This window comes from Felis catus, chromosome D1, assembly GCF_018350175.1.
Source record: "Felis catus isolate Fca126 chromosome D1, F.catus_Fca126_mat1.0, whole genome shotgun sequence".
NCBI lineage: Eukaryota > Metazoa > Chordata > Mammalia > Carnivora > Felidae > Felis > Felis catus.
In genome coordinates, this window is record NC_058377.1 from 9197204 (window position 1) to 9207791 (window position 10588).

A 10588-nucleotide genomic window follows, 5' to 3' on the forward strand; every position below is an offset into this window, starting at 1 on the left:
AAAGGCTCCTCTCTCCCTTCCTTCTTCCCTACATAAAGCATTAATTAAATACTTATGCTAGACACTATATGAAATGTCCTCTTGCTTTTGAGGGTCTCATGGTATAGTGGAACAGGTAGATAAGACCAGTAACTAATTTTCATTCATTTAATAACTGTTTATAAAGAAAACTACTTATAGGGGTGCCTGGATGGCTCATTCGGTTAAGCGTCCAACTTCAGCTCAGGGCATGATCTCATGGTTCGTTGAGTTCAAGCCCCACATAGGGCTCTGTGCTGACAATGCAGAGCCTGCTTCAGATCCTCTGTTCCCCTCTCTCTCTGCCCCTCCCCCACTTGTGCTCTCTCTCTGTCTCTCTTAGAATAAATAAATAAACTTAAAATATCCACTTATAAAACACTGGAATAAATAGAGGTAGGCACATAGTTCTTGAGGAATCCGTAAAACTTTATGTAAGATGGTAGGCTCAAGAAAGGCCTCTTTGATTAAGTGAAATATGAATTGAGTCTTACATCTTGAGAAATGAATTAGACAAAGAGAAGAAAGGAGAAACAGTTTATGATGGGCACAAAGGAGAGTGAGCAAGAAATATTTTTAAAAAGGTGTCCATAATAATAAAAGTAATAGCAAACATTGATTTAACCTGCACTATGTACTAGTTACTCTGCCAAGCACCTTACATGTTTTGTTTTGTTTTTTTAATAATTTGATCCTCATGATAATCTCTGAAATAGGAAGTGGTAGCTTACCCACTTTGTAGTTGATGAATTGCTGTCCAGATGAAAAAAGTTGCCCTTGAACTTCTGTGAATAAGTAGTTGAGCCACAAACCTAAGCTTCCCTGAAATCAAGAGCCTGGCAAATGGGGTGAAGGGGGCATAAGCAGAAGCAAGATTCTAAAGGGCTTTGCATGCCTCAGGGAGGGGGTTGGGTTTTATCTCAAAAGAAATGAGGAACTGTTCCAGGCTTCTAATCTGCAAAGCTACCTGAAGCAGATCTTGATTTAGCATGGCCATTTTAGTAGGGGGGCGGGAGGCATGTGGAGGGGGGAGTCAAAGATGAATTTGGGAGCAGGGACAAGACTGGAAGCAAATGGACTCATCAGAGGCTATTGTCAAAGCTCAAGTAAGCTTCATGAGGCCCAAGAGAGAGGAGCAGAATAGACAGATCTTCTCAAAATTTGGATGTAGGAAAAGAGGGTGGGCCAAGAACCATGCTCAGGACTCATTTGATAATTCAGTCAACAAACATTCTTGAGTATCTGCCTTGTACCATGGACCATCCTAGTCCTAGGGATAAAATTGATCCGCAATATAGCCCCTGGTCTCAAGGAGCTCACACTCTCAAGATGGAGGTAAATGAGAATCATCACAGATAGCAACTGCAAGATGTATGCACAAGCATATCACTCTGTGCTTGGGAAGGCTGGACCATAGGTGGCCTTCGTGGAAGAGGGGAGCCCACCCCAGTCTTTCTCTTGACCTGTAGACTCACATTTCCAGCTGTCAGCTGGTCACCTATGCTGGTTGTCCCTCAGGCATTTCTAACATTTGAACTCATGCTGTGACCTCCAAAGTGCATTATGCTCCTTATATATCAGGTTTCATGTCCTAATCAACATATTTATTCAAGAAACATATTCTTTGAGTATGCATAAAGTGCCAGATATTGTATCAGGCATCAAGCTTAGAGAATTCCTAAAACATGCTAATGTTTTCACTTTGGTGTGCAAAAGCTTTTTATTTTGGGGCACCTGGGTGGCTCAGTTGGTTAAGCATTCGACTTCAGTTCAGGTCATGATCTCACAGTCCATGAATTTGAGCTCTGCGTCAGGCTCCGTGCTGACAGCTCAGAGCCTGGAGCCTGCTTCAGATTCTGTGTCTCCCTCTCTCTCTGCCCCTTCCCCACTCATGCTCTGTCTCTCTCTGTCTCAAAAATAAATAAAAACATTAAAACAAAAAGTGCTTTTTATTTTGATGTAGTGCTAATAGTTTAATTTTGCTTTTGTTTCCCTGCTTGAGGAGACATATCTAGAAAAATGTTTCAGATGTCAGATATTATGTTTCTATGTCTGATGTCAATTACTTCTTCTAGGAGTTTTATGGTTTCAAGTCTCATACTTAAGTCTTTAATCCATTTTGAGTTTATTTTGTGTATGGTATTAGAAAGTGGTCCAGTCTCATTCTTTGGCATGGAGCTGTCCAGTTTTCCCAGCACCATTTATTGAAGAGACTGTATTTTCCTCATTACATTTTCTTGCCTGCTTTGGTGTAGATTAATTGACCATACAATAATGGATTTCTGGATCCTCTATTCTGTTCTGTTAAGCTATGTCCATTTTGGTGCCAGTACCATAGTTTTGATTATTACAGCTTGTAGTGTATCTTTTAAGTTTATTTTCAGAGAGTGAGAGAGAGAGAGAGAGAGAGAGAGAGAGCACACGCAAGCAAGCAAGTGGGGGAGGGGCAGAGAGAGAGAGGGAGATAGAGAGAATCCCAAGCAGGTTCCACACTGACAGTGCGGAGCCCAATGAGGGGCTTGAACTCACAAACCATGAGATCATGACCTGAACCAAAGTCGGATGCTTAACTGACTGAGCCGCCCAGGTGCCCCAGCTTTGTGGTATATCTATCTATATCTATATCTATATCTATATCTATATCTATATCTATATATTAATTTTAATGTTCATTTATTTTTGAGAAGAGACACAGTGTGTGAGCGGAGGAGGAGCAGAGATAGAGGGGGACACAGAATCTGAAGCAGGTTCCAGGCTCTGAGCTGTCAGCACAGAGCCCAGTGCGGGGCTTGAACTCACAAGCAGCAAGATTATGACCCGAGTCAAAGTCGGACACTTAACCGACTGAGCCACCCAGGTGCCCCTGTGGTATATCTTGAAGTCAGGTATTGTCATACTTCCGGCTTTGCTTAAATGAGAAACAGAGGCCACAGTCATCTAAATGACATAGTCAGAGATACCATTACGAGATTTAATCCAAATAACTTACAGAACACTGGTTCTCACATTTTTGCATTCTGTAGCTCTTGATAAAACCGTTGTCCTCCCTGAAGCAAATGGATGAACACGACTGTGAGGCAGATTTTACCTTGTAGGAACACAGAAGCACCGCTCCTATGCTGCCATGGCCAAGACCACTGTGAGGACAGAGTGGCATTGTTCACCCCCTCAAGGTCTAAGTCCAAATGGAGGCAATAGGCAGGGGGTGTCTGATAAGCCCCACACTGCTGCTTCCGTTCACTCTGGCTGGACTGCACTTGATGGGAACAGCTTGTAATGTTCTTGTGATAAAGACTGAGAGATTGAATGGAATGTTTCTACTGAGCACAGCTTGGAACATTTCACAGAGTTCTGCCACCCTCCAGGGGCGCTCGGGCTTTGTGTAAAAGCACGACTCTCAGCAGAAGCTTTCAGATTAACCAAAGAGGGGTAAATTAGTGGTAAAGAAGATTCTGTGGAGAACAGGAAGGCCTAGAGAGAGAGGTGTCTCCCACGGAACCTACCATTGCACCTTGTACCTAATATGCTCCCCATAAATGCTCACTGAAGGAACAGAGGGGGGTGGCGGGTGACAGGAAGGCGGTTGGGAGCTCTGGGGTAGAAAGAGGCCCTACAGCACCCATTAGCTTTTCACGAAGGTGGTTTCGATCGCATACCCCTTTATTTGCCTCACGAGGATTTTAAATGCCTGAAGATCCAAGGGAAGGAGAAAGAACACAGCCCGACAAGTCATAAATGGCCCCCTTGGATTCTGAGATCAATGGGCTGGGGAACTTCTGCCAAATCTGCACTCCCTGTGGCACTGTGAGGGGGCCAAGCAGCTGCCGGCTTGTACGGAGGGTTCTTGCCATTGATCTCAACTTTGGAGCTCATGTTTCCACAATATGGTAGAGGGAAGAGGCAACAAGGAAGCAGTTTCCAAACCTACATCTCTCCCCGAACCCCAAGATCCCAGACCCCAAGCCAGCTGCCCACAGTGTAGAATAGGCCTCAAAAAGCAGTGCACTGAAGGCTCATGGCCAACTTAAGAAAAGAAACCCATTTCTACCTCTGCTGAGATAAGTTTTCTCCAGGAGACTCATTTAACCACTGACTTCAGCCCAACTGGAAAGCTGATGGAGCTTCCAATGCTGAAACAGTTTTATATTTCTCTTTATTCTTTGGCTGAGTCTGTAGCCAAGAGTCAAAGCACAAACTTGCCCTCAGAAAGTGAATCCTTGATGCTAACACTTGTTCTGAAAGAGAAAGCACTTTTCTCTCATGAGTGACTGTGTTCTCACAAGTTAGTTTAGGTAGGTCTTCAGGGTTTGGAAAAGTTTGGAGAGCCCTCTGCAGTCAGGGTCACTGAACAGACTCAACTGTGTAACCTAGAAGATGTTGCCCAATTCTCACTGTAAGCCCAGTCAGAAAAGAGGAGCTTAACTTGCAGAAGGAAAGGTCCTAGGTTGCAGGCCCTGAGCCAAGCCGAGCCATCCTCGGTTGCGGGGGCGGGGGATTGGTTAGAACAGGTTCCTGGCTGTGAGCAGGGCCCAGAAAACAACATTTCAGTTGGAAAGATATGAGTGCTAACAGGAAGGTCACCATGAAAGTTTACAAGTGAAACAGATGGGCCAAGATATAACCACCTCAGTCTCATGAACGTTTCTGAGACAAGAGGTCACTTCACTGGTCCAGGGAAGCCCCTTGTCTACGAGCTGTCTCGGTGGGGCTGCTGATTAGAGTGGGGTCACCTGTGTGGCGGCTGGGATCAAGTACACGGGCGGCCGTTTCCTGCCGACCCATCTCACTGGACCTCCCGTGCACAATATGCCAGCTTCTTTCGAGTGGCCCATTTTCCTGTACCGTTGAACGAGCAGCCCGGACAGAGGCCGCGACGGGCAGGGCGCCCCTGCATCACCTGGTCCTCAGGAGGACATAAGCTGGGAGGACACAGGGTCCAGGCTCGCACACAGGTTGGAGTCAGCAGAACATTTTCCTGCTTTTTCTCTCTATAAGCGATTTTGACTTAGCCTCCTTTTAGTCTCACTGCTGTTACTTAACTGATACTACATTTGTTCTTACTGAAGTTTGACAGAATTTTAGTTCCTAAGATAGTGTTTTAGAATATAGAATACACTCACAATACATTTATGAGAATACTGATATGAGTCTTAGGAACATAGTATTTCCACCTCATTGGACTCTACAGAATCAGATGGTGTAAGTGTGATATTTTGTTTGGGAAAAAAAGATCCACTGTGGCTCAAACCACCACTGAAGTTTGATATGACTGTGTGGAGACTTAAAACAACAAAGACCATTCCCATATGTGAGGAGCTGTCATTAGAAATCTGTCAGAGTAATGTAGCATTTACTTTAATAAATTTCGATGAGTTTTTTAAATAACACACATACACACCAGAAAAACCTGGACAAAACAATATCCCAGGCTAAACTCAGTAAAGTTTTACGAGGTCAGCCCTAACCTCACAGATCACTTGAGGGGAGTTGACATTTTGCAACCATTTGTTTCTTGTTTTGTAATCTCTTTCTTATGTGATTTCATTTAGGATAGATATGCTCTGCTGTGTAAATGTTTCTAAATTTTTTCCCAAATAATAATTTTACCTTATGGCAAAGAAAAAGAAGAAAGAAAGAAAAAGAAAGTTTTCACTCAGTGTTTCTAGCTGTTCTGCATCACCCAGGTTTTGAGGATACAAAGTATAACATTTTACCAGAAATAGCAGTTGACTGATTTTTTTAAAAATCAGTCCTTTTTGGGGGCGCCTGGGTGGCTCAGTCGGTTAGGCGTCCGACTTCAGCTCGGGTCACAATCTCGCGGTCCGTGAGTTCAAGCCCCGTGTTGGGCTCTGGGCTGATGGCTCAGAGCCTGGAGCCTGCTTCAGATTCTGTGTCTCCCTCTCTCTCTGCCCCTCCCCTGTTCATGCCCTGTCTCTCTCTGTCTCAAAAATAAACGTTAAAAAAAATTAAAAAAAAATCAGTCCTTTTAATAATTTAGTAAATAAAAAAATTGAAGCCACAGAACTATTTAAAAGAAGGTGAGAAGTTGGGCAGAGAGGCAGCAAGAGAGAAGTCATGGGAGCGCGAACAGACGAGCTGGTGTGGGGACCACGGATCATCGCATTATTAGAGCATCAAGAGTGAGGATGGGAGAGGAGGCTGGAGGTTAGTGCCACAGAGCCGTTGTAGGGCACGCTAATTAAATCCAATTCTCTGTGTGATTGGGTTCTATTTAAGTGACTGGGGAAGATGGGTGTTTTGGAAAGATCATTCTGTCTAGAGAAGGAGGCGTTGGGAGGGCCAGGCCCGGAGGACAGGTGGTAATGTAACCCAGAGGAGAGAAATCGTCTCTAACTAGGGCATGAATCACAGAAGCAAGTACAGAGGACGGGCGCAACCCAGAAGCATTTAGCAGGTGTCGAAGGAAGGGCAGATCCCAGAAACATTTAACAGGTAAAATCTCTGGAACGTAGTGAGGAATCAGGAATGTTCCCTGACTTCTCCTGCAAGGAAGTGAATGCGTGAGGTTCCACAGAAATGGGGCATTCTGAGGATGAGAACAAAGCTTCGAGAGGGGAGTGGATGAGATCGGTTTCGAACGTGTTTGACATACTAAGATTAATTTGGGGCACGTTTAGTTTTCCTTGCAGACCTCTGGATTTTGCTCAGGCTCCCCATCTCCGTTTGAATTCTGTGCCTGGGATGGAAGAACTACTTTGTGTCTCCTGTTTGTGACTTTGACTTGGACCTGGCCTCTCGCTCTGAGTATATCTTTACTTAGGGAGTCAATTTGGTGGCTGCGGTTTCTCGGTGTGTCCTTGCCCTGGATTGGTGATTTGTTGCCATGATGTCGTCCCCGCCTTGTGGTCCCTTCTGGGCCCCAGTGGTAATCCATGTACGAAGCCTGAGAGGTACCACAGCTCAGGTAGTTCCGAGCTGCTTCTTGAGAAGGAAGTTTGGAAAAGGAAAGAATGGATCAGGCTGTTGTGCTGGGAAACTAGTGGATTCCCTTGGTTACTCATATTGAAAGTCAGGCCATTGTCTTTCAGTGAATATTGACCAAGTGCTTACCAGGCACCAGGACCCGGGAATTCAGCAGTGAGTGACCCGCTGCCTCCTGTAATCTCCCAAATTAGTAGGAATAAGAGACAGACAAGCTGATTTAGAAGAATCAGCTACCCTCCCCTTTCTCTGCCCTTTGTAGATAGGATATAATACATCTCGTGTCCCAAATGCCTTCCTTGTGTATAGATTCAATGAGAAGGGTGCCATGCCTAGGAATTTGATCAGACCCAGGGTTTAAAAAGAAAGCATGGATTTAGTTTTAAATTTTCCATTTCTTCTCAGTGTTTCTGTAGCTAAAGTTGGTCGACAGGAGGAGGGAGCACCTCTGCTGGGTGGGACTTGGCCATGGGCTGGCAGGCCCTTGAGGTGGATGGTTGACGAAAGGAAGTGTTGTCTATGGCTGCTCCCCAGAACGCTGTCTCCAAGGCAGGCTGGGAGGGGGATGAGGGTGTCGGGATGTGTGAGCATGTGTGGCTGGTTCTGTTGAAGCACACGTCCCCCACCTCCACACCCTCACCCCCAGTTTGCAGGGGTTATATCGGACAAACAGCTCAGGCCACAAGACACGTTGCTGACGATTTTGTCCTGTGGATGGCCCCGGGCCGGGGGGGGGGGGGAGCGAAAGGACAGATCCTCCCTTCCAAGCAGAGCTTAACTGAATACTTTTCAGGGAGAAAAGAAACAGTGTCACATCAAGCAAGCATCTTGGGCCCATCTGTCAGCACCCCCTGAGAGCCAGATCTAAAACGTTATCTAAGACAAGGCAGCACCGACCTCTTTTCCCTCCTGAAACACAGGGCAGACCACTTGCTGTTCCTATGACAATCTTCTGCTCCCTAGGATCCCCCACCCCAAATAATAATCATGAACAAAAATCTCATTTTCAGGGGAGGTAAGGGAGGAAGAACGAGAGGGAAAGTTGGTCCTGATCAGAGAGAAAGATGGGGGACCCTTCTCACGCAGGAATGCGTGGATTTCAGAAAGAGTGCTGACCTAACAGATGGCCACAGGGGCACACACCTGCCTGGGAGCCTGCTCCGTTCCCCGGAAGGCTTGGTGGCGGGACTGTGCTGCCTCCTTGGGGGGCGGTGGGGGGGGGGGTTGCCAGGATCTCTGAGGCTGAGCACCCACTCTAGAAGCTCACGCCCAGCTTAGGCAATCTATTTAACTTCACTGTGCTTCAGTTGCCTTATTTGTCACAAGGAAATAACAAAATGACCTATTGCAGAGAGGGGGTTTCTTTTTTGTATATTTTTATTCAAGTATAATTAACCCAGTGTTATAGTAGTTTCAGGGGGACAATATAACGGTCCCACAATGCTGTACTTTTCTCTGTCCTCATCGAGATAAGTGTACCCTTGAAGTGAGTTAATGTTGTAAGGTGCTTAAAGCAAGCAGTACCCGGCACAGGGTGCTGAGGGAGTGTTTGTTCAGAAAATGGCCTGAAGTCACGCCCAAGCCAAGTCACTTGCCCCAGGGGAGGGCAGCTGTTGGACGGCCAGGACCCCCAGAGCTGCCTGTGGCCAGCCTGTCTGGTGCAGTGGGCCTCCAGCCGAGGTGTGATGAGGCGGGGGAGGACAGTGATGTCAGAGGAGAAGGTCTGTGTGCTCTTGCTGCACAGCCTGGGTAGGAAAAGAGGGCAGGGGCCAGAGGGCGGCACGATTTGTCACCCAGTTTGCAAGGCTGAGATTGGAGGATGTTCAACAGCCCCAGGCTGGTACATTCCTCCGGTTCCCGGGTCATTTCCTGGTCCAGGAGGTATTCCTAGAGCGAGCTTGAGCCAGAGGAGAGGGTTTATCCCGTGTCAGCCCCATAAATATTCCTCTGGTTTTACAACGCCTTTCCTTGCCAGCCGGACAGGTGCCAATAAATACTTGCAGAGTATCTGATTCCTGTTAGAAGGTTCCTCATTACTCTCTATCTCTTTGTTATATCTCTCTGGTCTATAAGCTGATGCTCAGATTAAATAATTTTGGGTCCATCGTCTCAGTTCCTGTGTCCACCTGCTCTTTGGAGCCCCGTCTTCTACCTACAGCCTTCTCTATCCCTTCAGCAGGGATGGCCGACACGAGGCATTCTGTCAGCAGCTCCTCCTTATGGCTTCCCGGAGCAGTATCACTGATGGACCTTGGTGTTCTTTACCGAGCTCATTGAGTCTCCTCAGCGGCCTTAGTTAGCCAGCCACAGCCAGCTGGTTGTTCACTGTCCTGCGAGCCTCCTCCTCCACCTGATGGTCACATCCTGTTCCTGTACCTACTTGTAATTTACCCATTTCTGCTCCAGCAGTGACCATCGCTGAAACCTTTAAAGCGCTAATCCCACAACAGGACTATTGCAACAAAAATAGCTCTCCTTTGCAGCCCAGACACGAGGCATAGAGTAGGTGATCTATATAAATGCCGATCAAATGATGGATGGGATCACAGCCACTCATTTTCAAGGACTTATGGAAGAGTGGGATTATTTTGGTCCCCAGACTCCGTCTGTTCTGGAAGTTAAAAATAAAATGAGAATTCAATTAAAACTATGCACACAATCCACCCAACATTGTGCCAGATCTTCTGATAATACCCTACTTTCCAGCCTATCAGAAACAGAAGTGCATGTGTGCCATTAGAGAAAACACCTTAGAATGTCAAATTGCTTTAATTAAAGGATTCATCAGCGTATATGCAAATAGCAAAGTTTTTTGTTTGTTTGTTTTTTAAGGAGCGTATCTTGCCTTCAAGCTTCTTGCTCCTATTTTTCTGCAGAGGGAAGGTCTGCAAAAGATGTAAGGATCTCGGCTACTTAGTGTCTTCTGTTCCATGTGTCTCCTTTGAGGATAGTCAAGGTCAATGGATGGGGGCTCAGCAGTCACTTAGGGTTCTGTCTCTAGTGCTCATTATGAAGATCAGTAAACCAGGGCCGCGGCAGAGCCCATTCCACAATTCTTGTCTAGAAAGAAACCTCTAAAGGGTGTACCCCCTACAGCTTAGCGGTCCCCCTCTAATCCCAATTTTGCTGAGGATTCAGAAGAGACGTTTTCCTTCCTAGATGGATGGCTTTCATGTGCTTCCCCTAAATGGCTTTTAGTTTTGACTAAAGGAGCCCATTACATTAGCTGATGCGTTAATCCCATTACAGTGTCACTTCTCATTTTTAAGATCCAGCTTCTGAGAACTGATGATATAAACAGGGTGACGATAGCTTCTAATGGTAGGGCTCATTTCTTTTCAGTTAATGTGCCCGGAAGAGCAGTATTGCAAACAAGCCGCATCCCTGCCAGTGCCCAAACAGGTAGGTGACCCCCTGAGAGTGCTGGGGGAGAGGCGGATGGTAATATTGAAGAGAAAGTCCAAATATCCCCAGAGAGGCTATCAGATGGCCCCTGGATTTGCTTCCATTCCTGAGGTTCTAAGTGATTCTCTCAGCCATCCCTTCAAATACTTAAGAGATTGGTCGTCACCAGAGGCAGGTGGGAGGTGGGTGAAATGGGTAAAGATGATCAAAAGGTACAAACTCC

General features: G+C 46.1%; 1 long non-coding RNA gene across 10 annotated transcripts in view; it reads left to right on the forward strand.

The window, feature by feature from the left end:
- LOC111556558 overlaps positions 1-10588 on the forward strand; it is a 415573-nt gene that overhangs the window by 223354 nt on the left and 181631 nt on the right. For 9 of the 10 annotated variants that reach the window (XR_006585899.1, XR_006585905.1, XR_006585900.1 and 6 more), the window contains one exon: positions 10303-10362. The exons of the other annotated variant lie outside the window; for it this stretch is intronic. This is a non-coding gene — a long non-coding RNA (uncharacterized LOC111556558). The remainder of the gene's footprint in view (positions 1-10302; positions 10363-10588) is intronic. 10 annotated transcript variants of the gene reach the window in all.